The sequence below is a fragment of the Nyctereutes procyonoides genome, unplaced genomic scaffold (assembly GCF_905146905.1).
Source record: "Nyctereutes procyonoides isolate TBG_1078 unplaced genomic scaffold, NYPRO_anot_genome, whole genome shotgun sequence".
In the NCBI taxonomy this organism is placed as follows: domain Eukaryota; kingdom Metazoa; phylum Chordata; class Mammalia; order Carnivora; family Canidae; genus Nyctereutes; species Nyctereutes procyonoides.
In genome coordinates, this window is record NW_026575159.1 from 9,772,355 (window position 1) to 9,784,575 (window position 12,221).

The window sequence follows — 12,221 nt, forward strand, 5'->3', positions numbered from 1 at the left end:
GCAAGGAATTAAAAGTATAGGCATTCTTCATTTTATTGTGCTGTGTTTTATTGCACTTTGTACATGCTGTGTTTTTCACAGATTGGAGGTCTCTGGAAATCCTGCATCAAGCTAGTCTAACAGGACTATTTTCCAGGAGCATTTGCTCACTTCATGTTTCTGTGTTACATTTTGGTAATTCTCATAATATTTCAATTTTTTTATTATTATATTTGTTCTGGTGATCTGAGATCAGGGATTATGACTTGCTGAAAGCTCAAATAATGGTTAGCATTTTTTAGCAATATTTTTTAATTAAGGCATGTTCAGTTTTTTTAGACATAATGCTATTGCACACTTAATAGCCTATAGCATAGAATAAACATAACTTTTATATGCACTGGGAAACAAAAAAATATTTGACTCACTTTATTGCAATTTCACTTTATTGCAGTGGTCTGGAACTGAACCTGCAATATCTCCAAGGTATGCCTGTGATGAGAGAGGAGAGAGATGGGGAAAGATAGAGGAAAATGCTGAAGTGATGTCTTCAGTAGGCAAGAAAAGCTAGGATTCAGAAGATAAATTAAGGGTTTGGCCTTAGAGAGGAACATATATAATTCATCATAATAATAGCAGGAGCATATGGACATAATAATAATAATAGCTGAACATATGGGCATCATTATAGGTAAGTGGGTAAATGTGGTGTGGGGGTCTGAGGAAGTGCTCTTTGGCAAGGTCATTTTTTAGACAAGGTTTTCCGAAGGTGCAAGTATCTAATTAAGGAAGTGCTCCCGGGAGATAGCTGTTGGGAGTTGGGAAAGGAGGACAGAGAAGAAGCAGCCAAGCAAATGCGCAATGTTGGCAGTGTTCCCAAGAGTAGCTTTGGGATGATCCCACGGGGAAATGCTGGAGGGTAAATTTTATTTCAGAATTTCTGATGGTGAAAGCATAATGTGTCTGCTGTTTATGCTATTCTTTTTGTTTCTGTTCTTTCTGTTTCTGTTGGCAGGCATGGTTGCATGGACTCTTTATTTTTTATTTTTTTAGCAGTGTTAGCAAAATCTAAGAATCCAATATTTAGTGGCTGCATGGATGTCCAGACAGAGCACAAAGCATCCACGTGGCTGGGGTGGATTGTTATAGGAGCAATGAGGGATTAATCTTACAGAAGCGATGGCAGCTTCCTGGTCATGAAGAAGCCGCTCCCACTGTTCCCTTCCTCAAGCTTTGGAACCAGAAATATCGTTCCTGAAAGTTCACCTGAAGCCTCACAAAAAAAAAGATACAAAATGACAGCAGGGGGTCCATTGATGTGCTGAACCAAGATATCTTATCATTTAGGTAGCATCCATACCAAGGGCAATTCAGTGAAACAAAACAAATATACTACCCCCCCCAAAAAATAACCTGTCCTAAGACTCTCCAAAAATATCAATTTCATGAAACATTTAGAGCAAGGCAAGCCAATGAAATCTATGTCAAAGAGACCAATGAAATATGACAACTAAAAGAAGGTATGTTGATTAGGTTCTGGGTTATGAAAAACAGTAAAATAATACAGGCTTAAGAATATTACTGAGACAAAGGCATTTTTAATGTGGACCTATTTTTGGTAATAGTATTGCATCACCATTAATTTTTTAATATAACAAATAAACTGTAGTTATGTTCTGTTTTTAGTAAATAAATGCCAAAATATTTAAGAGTGAAAAATCCTGATGTGTGCAAATAACTCTCAAATACAATACATATACACACCGATATGTACAAACACAGACACTAACCTACCCACACATACAAACCCACACACATGCACATACATGCTGAGAGTTTAAATAAGAGGAAAATTGTTAAAAATGAGTTTAAGTGCACTCATTCTCTGGGTGACTCAGCAGTTGAGTATCTGCCTTTGGCTAAGGGCCTGATCCTGGGTTCCTAGGATCCATTTCCATCCGGCTCCCTGCAGGGGGCCTGCATCTCTGCCTTTCTTTCTGTGTCTCTCTCATGAATAAATTAATAAAATCTTAAAAAAAAAAAAAAAACCTGATGGGTATGGTGAAGAGTCTATGTGGTTCTTAATTTATTATAACTTTTCTGAGCTGTTAAAAAATTTCAAAATAAAACACTGGAAGATACTGTAAAAAGGTAGCAACTCTAAAATTGAAGTCACAAGTAACCACCAGGAAATACAAATTTTAATCTCATGTTTTATGCAAAGTAACACCTAAAGAACACTGGATCTTTGGTTTGCAATTATTAACCCAACTAATATAAGTTATTTGAAAACGTAACAATTTCAAAATTACTTGTTTATATTAATTTGAGCTGGACAATAAAATAAAACAAAACAAATTATTCCCCTGGCATAAGTTACCAAGCAGGCACAATTTCTGTTTACTTATGTGTGCAATGAGAGATAATTACCTTCACTTCCAGATTTTACTATTGAGAAATTATATTTAAAATGTCTCTATGCTTGTTATCTAGGTCTTGAGTACATAAGTTTTAATGTTACTTTTATTCTTAATATACTATGTATATTGAAGTAAAAATTTTAAATAATAAACTATTGATATTGTTATTAAAGCATTTATATTAATGTACAAATAATTATTTAAACAAATTATATTATAATAAATTAATATTCTTCCATTTTTTTACATAGAACACAAAGTATTAGAAAATTCTATTTGTTCTCATTTTATTTTCTTTGAAATTATGTCCTATATTTCACTACATTTGAAGCTATTTGTTTTACATGTATTTAAAAATCAATTTAAATTGAATGTTAGGCTTTATAAAAAGTCCTGTAATAGGAGGTACAGGATGCTTCTAGGATATTTTCATTAATTCGCTTAAAAGTCAAAAATGATACTGGCTGGGATCCCTGGGTGGCGCAGCGGTTTGGCGCCTGCCTTTGGCCCAGGGCGCGATCCTGGAGACCCGGGATCGAATCCCACGTCAGGCTCCCGGTGCATGGAGCCTGCTTCTCCCTCTGCCTGTGTCTCTGCCTCTCTCTCTCTCTCTCTGTGACTATCATAAATAAAATAAAATAAAAAAAAAAAAAAAAATTAAAAAAAAAAAAAATGATACTGGCTAATTCCACTAAAAAAATCACTTTTTTTTTTCTTTAAGCTAGAAACACAATAGGCCTTAAGTCCTTAAGGGAATTTTAAGTCTATGAAGAAACTAAGGATATTTCTATGGAAACAAGCTTTAGCTTCTAGGAAAGTTGTAAATCAGAGTCTTTTGTGTAGAAAGATAGATTTGGATTTTCTAACACACAGCTGTCAGGTTACCGAAGTAGCTGATTTTTTTTTAATTTACAATTTTGACAGTAGCAATTATTTTGCACTTTCTACTTCTCTCAAACTTTTTATATTTCTATCCTTTTTTTAACATTATTTCCTTTAACAGTGAGCAATTCTAAAGCACGTCCATTTTTTAAAAAACTGGCATCTATTGTGTAAAATTAACAATTTTCTCTCCATAGTTCTCCTTCAATTTGCCACTGTCATTGATTTTGAATTGTTTCAAGAAATAGGAGAAATTTCTCCACATTTGAAATGGGTAATTTTTTTTTATAAACTTCAGAATTTCAGATGTTGTAGCTATTCAAATGGGAGCAAAGAAAAAAGTGTTCTCTAAACTACTTTATAAGTTTGCTTTGTGAAAGAAAGTAACCAATATATATAAAGCTCACACATTTATTGTGAATCAATACATCTATTGAAATAACTATATTTTGTTTTCTTTTTTTGGGTTTTCTTGGGGAGGGTTGCTTTTTTTCCTATTTCTATAGATTGTTGTTTTAAACAATAACACAGAAAACCTCACAAGCAATTTATTGAATTGCATTCTGCTTAAGTTAACACTGATATTCTTTGGCATTAACCAGTGACTAAAAAGATGAACACAAATCCAAAATCTATTAAAAAGCTTTCAGGAGTGTGTAACAAAGCTATAATTAAACAAATACTAGGATCTATATTTCAGAACAAAAACAACACCACAGGCTTAGATATAAAGTCATAGTCACTAGTTTAAACATTTAAAACACCTCAGTATTTTTTGTGTACATCCCCAATGATCATTTATGCTCCAAAATAACTAAACACTTCTTAAACTCAGGGAAATCTATTTTTTCTTATCTCTGAAAACCTTCCCTGATCATGCAGACCATCAAAACATTCTTATAAATTTAAACTGTGTCCAAAACAAACAAAAAAAAATTGAAATATCATCAATGACAAAACTAAGAAATAGAAATAAATTAAAACAATGAAAAGTTTAGGGAAGTAAAAGAATAAGTAAACGATGTGAAAAGAAATGTTTGATTCAAAAATAAGTATTCAGCAGTCAAAGATACAGAGATGAAGCTAGTGACAAGAAAATCCAATTAGGGAAAGTATATTAAAACCAAATGATAACAGCAAAACTAAAAGAACAAGGTGGTTAAGGCAGAGGCAGAGCAAATAAAGACAAAACATAAAAGAACCAGTTCCCCATTTAGTCCTAAATGTGCTTAGAATAAAAATACTCTCTATAATCTCTTTCCAATAATTATTTGCTATGTAGAACAGCTCTTAAGATTGTTGCTCTATTCCTCTTTATATTCTAAGACACAGAAACAGGAGATTACCTTTCTTAATTTTTCTGTTCTCCATTGCTCTTAGAACAATGGCACACATTATTAACAAGACCACCATGACCCCACATCAGTGGGACTTTACCGAGCCTCATCTCTCTGGACATATTCACTCAGGTTCCCTTGTTTTCTGTGCTCTGACAGTGCTTTGATTTCATCTCCTGAATATGTCATGTTGATGCTGAAGTGAGGTTTTGTACATGTTACCTGTGCCTGGCTTCCCTCTGTTTTTCCTGACATATTTTCTAGTTAAATCCAAACTGTGCTAACATATCAGCTTAATAATCTTTTTCTGGGAGCACCTGGGTGGCTCAGTGGTTGAGTGTCTGCCTTTGGCTCAGGTCGTGATCCCTGGGTCCTGGGATTGAGTCCCACATTGGGCTCCGTGCAGGGAGTCACTTCTCCCTCTGCCTGTATCTCTGCCTCTCTCTCTGTGTGTTTCTCATGAATAAATAAATAAACTCTTTAAAAATAATAATAATAATCTTTTTCTGAAGGTAATATTCTTTGACCCTGAAGTAGTCAAACCATCTCATGAAACATATGCATGCCAAACTAAATTCCCCTCATAATTTTAATTGCAATGTTATACTTAATTGTGTAATTTTTTAAGATTCTAAGAACTGAAGATCCTAAGATTAAAATATATATAAATATATATCAACATATATAAAATATATTTTAAGAATACTATGACAAGAACAAGAACCATTTCTGCCTTGCTTACCATTGTTACATTCTTTTCTTTTTAAAAGTTTATTATTTATTTATCTTTAGTAATCTCTATATCCAATGAGGGGCTTGAACTCACGACTCTGAGATCAAGAGTTGCATGCTCTTCCAACTGAGCCAGCCAGTTGACCCTTAACCATTGTCACCTTAATAATGTCTATTTCAGGGATCCCTGGGTGGCGCAGCGGTTTGGCGCCTGCCTTTGGCTCAGGGCGCGATCCTGGAGACCTGGGATCGAATCCCATATCGGGCTCCCGGTGCATGGAGCCTGCTTCTCCCTCTGCCTATGTCTCTGCCTCTCTCTCTCTCTCTCTCTCTCTGTGACTATCATAAATAAATAAATTTAAAAAAATTAAAAAAAAAATAATAATGTCTATTTCAGTGAGTATCCAGCTCTTCAATCTGAAAAATGTCTCCACCACCCATACCTTTCAGTTTTACCAAAAACAAACAAAACTTAACCCCAATGTTTAGATTTCCTTCCAAACATGCCTTAATTTTATTTTATATGTGTACATGAATTTGAATTTACTTTGATGTTTACATAAAGATAATAATGCAATTTTATATTTGGATAATAATGTCCCAAGAGAGTTCACAGTTCTGGGTAACAGAAAACACTCTAGCTATTTTAAGTCCAAATGGATTTAGTTCTGGTAATCTCGTGTTTAAACATTGTTGGTAGGACTGGAGCAGCTTCCAGATTCAATGTTCAGATCTTATACCACAAGAGGCTCATGTAAGAAATTCTCTCTGCTGCATTCAGGAAGTTATGATCCTGGAGCTGATTCCAGGTTAGACCAGCCTAACCATGGCCTAATGATCTGCAGTCATCCCAGCTACCTTACTTCCAGTCACTCTGTATCTGCAAGATATGCTAGATATGTCACTTCTCTTCCCACTGAAATCAGTTCCTCATTCGAGTCTTGCCCAACACATTGACAGCCTACATCAAGGGTTCCCGGGAAATGCAGATGGAGCACAAAGATTTCCAGCTTCTATAGTACAGAAAAGACATGAGCAGAAGAGATTTTAACAGATGCTGAGTAATCTAAAACATAACTTGCTTTGAGTTTCCTTGGACAATAAAAAACATAAAATCATAAAACTTTTTATTTTTTATTTATTTTTAAAAGATTATTTATTTATTTATTCATGAGCAAGAGAGAGAGAGGCAGAGACACAGGCAAAAGCAGTTTCCCTGCAAGGAGCCCGACATGCGACTCGATCCTGGGCCCCCAGGATCAGGCCTTGGGCTGAAGACGGCACTAAACTGCCTAACCACCTGGGCTGCCCAATATAACTTTTTAAATAAAAATAAAATTTTGAAATCTGAACAATTATTTGTTACATACTACAAGAAATTTTTTGTTATGCTTAATTAATACAGTTAGACATTTATATTTTCCACTTTGCCTCTTCAATCACAATTTAGGCTTATCAAATACAGAAAAGATTACTCTTTTCTCTGCCACTTCTATACATTAGCTTCATGTCAGTTATGTGATTGTTTAAGGGAAAGGTATTTTGTCCTGATATACAAAGACTGAAATCTTCTTTTATTACTATGAAATATAAATAGGAAAATAATTAAAATGTCCTCCTTTTTTTCTTTTTTCCTTCCTCCCTTTGTTTCTTTGTTTCTTCGATATTGTCTGACTTTCATGAGCCAAGATCCAGGCTAAAGACTGGAAAAATAAAAGGAAAAAAACACAATTCTCTTTTTATGCAATTTAACCTAGGTGGGAAAGCTGACTAAATCACTATGTAAAACTGTAACTGGAAATATAGAAGAGGAAAGTATAATATAACCACCGGTCAGATTACTACCAGCAAAACAAGTCCTTTGAAAAGCAACTCAAAAGCAAGACTTTAATATGGGGAATTGGCCACAAACGTATTAGAAAAGCTGAGAAAGCAAAATGGGATTGTCAACCAAAGATGAGTCACAGCAGGAAGTTGCTATCACTCTAGAATTGGAGGGACTGATAGAGCAAAGGGAATTATAAGAGTCCATGGATGGGCCATCTGGTGAGAACTAACTATAGTTTTATAGGAGACATGCTCAGTGGAAGAAACACTGCCCAAAGTAGAGAGGAAGATGAGGAGAAATACCCTGTTTCTTCCTCCATGCTTCCACTAGAGCTTCTATCAGCCAAACCCAAGTGGGAGATTTTTTTTTTTTAAGGAATAATGAAAATATTTATTTCAAGAGTGAGACCCTTGAAATACACACTAAAACAAGGGAAGGACAGAAAGCAGATGTGAAAAGAAAAATGCAACTAACCAAAACAGGGTATTATGAAAACACAGAACTGGTCTAGGAGTTCAGGGAGTGACATTTAAATTGAAAACTACAGTTTGAACTTTTATTAAATGTATCTGGATAAGACACGGAGAAAGTGTCTCAGGCAGAGAGAACAAATATATCCAAATGCTTGAGGACACAAATTGGGGTAGTATTTTTTCTTTCCATTTTTAAAATCACATTTCAGGAAACCAAATATAGCTTATATTAGAAGAAATGAAACAAAACTGGTTCTTTTCTTGTCCATGCATTTTTATAACCATTTTATTAGTAATGATAAGTAACACTAAAACCATTTCCTTATCTCCTAATCATTAAAGAGAGATGAAGAGAGAGGGAGAAGAAAAAAAGGAAAGTGAGCCTCCTTTAAAATTCCTTAAAAATATTTAGTCTGTATTTGTATGTAGAGCATACATATTTCTTTGACCTCTTTTGTGGTTTACTGATGCATGATAATCATTCCCAAGTAGTCTCTGATGTTCTCTTTACAGCATCTAATTACTTTGAATCTTCGCCAATAAATTTTTATCATTTCCCTCAGGAAATAAATAAGGACTAATTAAAATGTGGTAAATTATTCTATCGATTATTTTTACTACATTCCTCCTTTATATGCCATGGCAGAGGCAATGATATATCCAGGAAAGTGCCTTCCATAATAAATAGTAAATCTCATCAGAGTAGACAATTTAGAACAGCAATTGTGCTCTACTGAAGAACCATAAATCCTTGCCTATAGTTCCCAGATAGAGTGATATTTTAAATACATGGTTTCATCATCATCCTCAAATTTTTTCAATTATCACTCATAAATTTTAGGTTTTGGAGTCCACAGCATAGAACTAGGAATAATAAATATGCATTCATATGTGGTTAGAGACTGAAGACTCTTTATTTCAAAATGGGTTTTTATTACATATGATCAGCACAAAATTATTTCTAAATTCCTTTCCCTTTTACTAGCCTTAATGTCAAAGTTTGAGTGAGTTATTCAGAACTTGCACAGAGAATTCAGTAGAGTCCCAAAGCAGTTAGCTGTGTTGGAAAAAAAAAATTCTTTTCATTAACAATATTCTTGTTTGATGCTCAAAGCACAAGGCAATCAGCACATCTCCTGAGAACTCCATCAAAGCCAATCACCCTTTCTTCTCAAAAAGAGAACACTACCAAAAGGCACTTAGCCTCTCTCCCGCTAGTAAAATGGAGCATTTCTCTAGATATCACTTTTACCAGATTAAAAAAAAAAAAAAAAAAAACACAACAGAATATGTGCAAAATGAATGTTAATGAAGAAGTATTTTTCTTAGGAACTTTCTCATGACTGGAAAAAAAGATTTGACAACGAACATAATCCTGTGCTCCAAAACTGAGAGAACTTACTAGAAGAAATAAAAAAATATAACCTATAGATTAGGGGAACACAATTTAATAATACTTTTGACAAGGGTATATGAAAACTGATATTAGGCATCACTGATGACAATTTAAGCTAGAAAAAAACACATTTTCTTCTAGTTAAAAAGAAACACAAATTTTAAAAATTTTGTAGAGAACTAAAAAAATTGTTGCACATATCTAGATAACTATTCCAAAGAAAATTATAAAGGATCAAAACAAACTTCATCAAAAAAATAACTGGGGTGAGGAGAGCTAGTTGTATGGTGCTTAAGTTATGTTATTGCTTTTATTGTTCATATTTCTATACTGAAATAAAGCAGGCATTCATAAAAATGCACAAATCTTAAGTGTACAGCTTTATGACCTTTTGCAGATATGCACAATCATGTAACCACCACCCAGATTAAGAAAAAGAATATTTCCAACACACCAACAGCTCTCCCTTACCAAACAGTAACATGTCCTCAGAGTTAACCATTTTTCTGATTTTTATCATCAAAGATTAGTTCTTTAACTTCATATAAATGGACTTTATGTGTATTAATTCTTCCACTGAACATTGTCTATATGTTTAATTCATGTTTTGTTTAAATACATAAGGTTTGTTCTTTTTAACTGTATTGAGTATCCCGTTTGCTGAGTAGACCACTATTTATAAATTCTAGACTTTATGGGAATTCAGGTTGCAGCTAGGTGGGGTATGCAGTGACTTTTAATAGATTACGAAATTTATAAAACCTAAATGGTCAAAATTAGGCCAATTTTAAGATATAATGGATTCTCATAAAATCAGAAAAGTAGATAAATATAAAAACTGTGTAACAACATGGAAAATGTTAAGATAAGCCACATACTAAATTGAATCTAACATGATTACAAGTATATAAAAATTATGTGTTCAAAAGGAAAATAAACTGGAATATTATATATATAAATGGAATCACTTAATTTGTCAGCATGGTTGGGTTATATGTTTTGTACTAAAAGTTATTTAGTGTTTTTTTTTTTTGCCATAAATGCTTTTTAAGATTTAATCACTTAGTTAAGGTAAAATGTACATACTAAAATTCACCTTTTTAGAAAATGTAGTTCAAGGGGATTAAAAAATACACTTATAAAAAAATAATAAAGTCCTGTTGAATCCCTTCCTAAAATAAAATAAAATAATAAAATAGTAGTTCAAAAGTTTTGGCAAATGTACAAACTGGTGTAGCCAGCATCAGAATCAAGTTATAAAACATTTCAATCAACTCAAAAAAAAAACATTTCTCTACTTCCCTTTATAGTACATCTCTTAATTCCTAATCTTGGATCAACACAAACTCTTATCTACTTTCTATCATATTATTCAGTTTGCCTGTTCCAAATTTTATATAAATATCTGATTTCTTTCATTCAGTATGTTTTTGAGATTCATCCGTTATTGCATGTGTTAATGAGATGTTCTTTTTTGTTGCTGATTAGTATCCCATTTCAGAAGATATACAATAATTTGCCCATTATTTGTTGATGGATATTTGGGTTATTTTTAGATTTTTAACAAATCTAAATAAGTTTATTTTGGACAATCATGTAAAATATTTTGGTTGGATGTGTTTTATTTCTCCAGGTAAATCTCTAAGAGTAGACTCTTTGGTGGTTTAAAAGTAAATAAATGTTTAATTTTATAACTTTCAAAATCTTCCAAAGTGGCCATACCATTTTACAATCCTAACAATATATATTAGTTCTAGTTGTTTTACATCACTGCAAACACTGATTTAAGTTAATCTTTTAATGTTAGCCATTTTCATGAGTTAACACCATGAGAGACATCTCATTGGGGTTTTGATTTTTACTTCTCATCATAACTAATGGCTTTAAACATCTTTTTGCAACTTTTTAAAAAGATTCATTCATTTGTTTGTTTGTTTGTTTACTTATTTATTTATTTATTTATTCATTTATTTATTTATTTATTTATTTATTTATTTATTTATTTATTTATTTTAGGGAGAGAGAGCATGAGCAGGGAAAGGGGCAGAGACAGAGGGAGAGAGAGAAAGAATTAGACTCTCTGTTGAGCATGGAGCCTGATGGTGGGCTCAATTTCAAGACCCAACAGATCATGACCTGAGCCAAAATCAAGAGTTAAACACTTAACCAACAGAGCCACCCAGGTGCCCCTTTCACAGCCCATTTTTTAAATGCATTATTTTTCTTATTATTGAGTTGTAAAATTCTGAATAAACTTTTTGTTATATATATATATGTGTTTTATATATATATAACAAAATATTTATGGGAAATATATATATATACATATATATGAAAACATGGGAAATATATATATATACATATATGGGAAATATATCTGTATATACATATATATATAAAATATTTTCTCCCTCTGTAGCTTGTCTATTTTATTGTCCTAATGGTAGTTTTTGAAGTGCAGAAAATTTAAATTTTATATAATGCAGTTCATCATTATTATTCTTTTTCTGTTTTTCCTTTTGTGTCCTAATTAGGAAAACTTTGCCTACTCTAAATTTGTGAAGGTTTTCTTCTATATGGTCTTCTTACTTTCAGATTTACAATCCATTTAAAATTCTATTTTAAGGGTGACTGGGTGGCTCGGTCAATAAGTGATCAACTATTAATTTTGGCTCAGATCATGATTTCAGGGTCATGACATGAGCAGTATATTGGGTTCTGCACTCAGCGAGGAGTCTACTTGAAATTCTCTCTCTCTCTCTGCCCCCCCCGCTCTCTCTCTCTCTAAAAATAAATAAATAAACAAACAAGTAAATATTTTATAAAATGATATTTTGTGAATTAGACAATCTGAAAGTATTTTTTAATACAGATATCTAGTTATCCAACTACATTTATTGAAAATAGTCTCTCAATTTAATCATGATATATATGTTGAAAACTGATAAAAAAATGTACATATATAGCCTGAACTATATATTCTGTCTGAACTCTATATTCTGTTATGCTGCTATACATGCCTATATAAATGATTCTTAAAACTGCAAAAGTGATTTTAGAAATTTCAAAGCTTTCAGCAATCCCCTCAGAAGCTTCAAGAAGCCCATGAAATCTTTGTATTAATATCAAGAAATGTTTGTCCTTCTTACTGTTAGTTACACTATTAATGTAAAA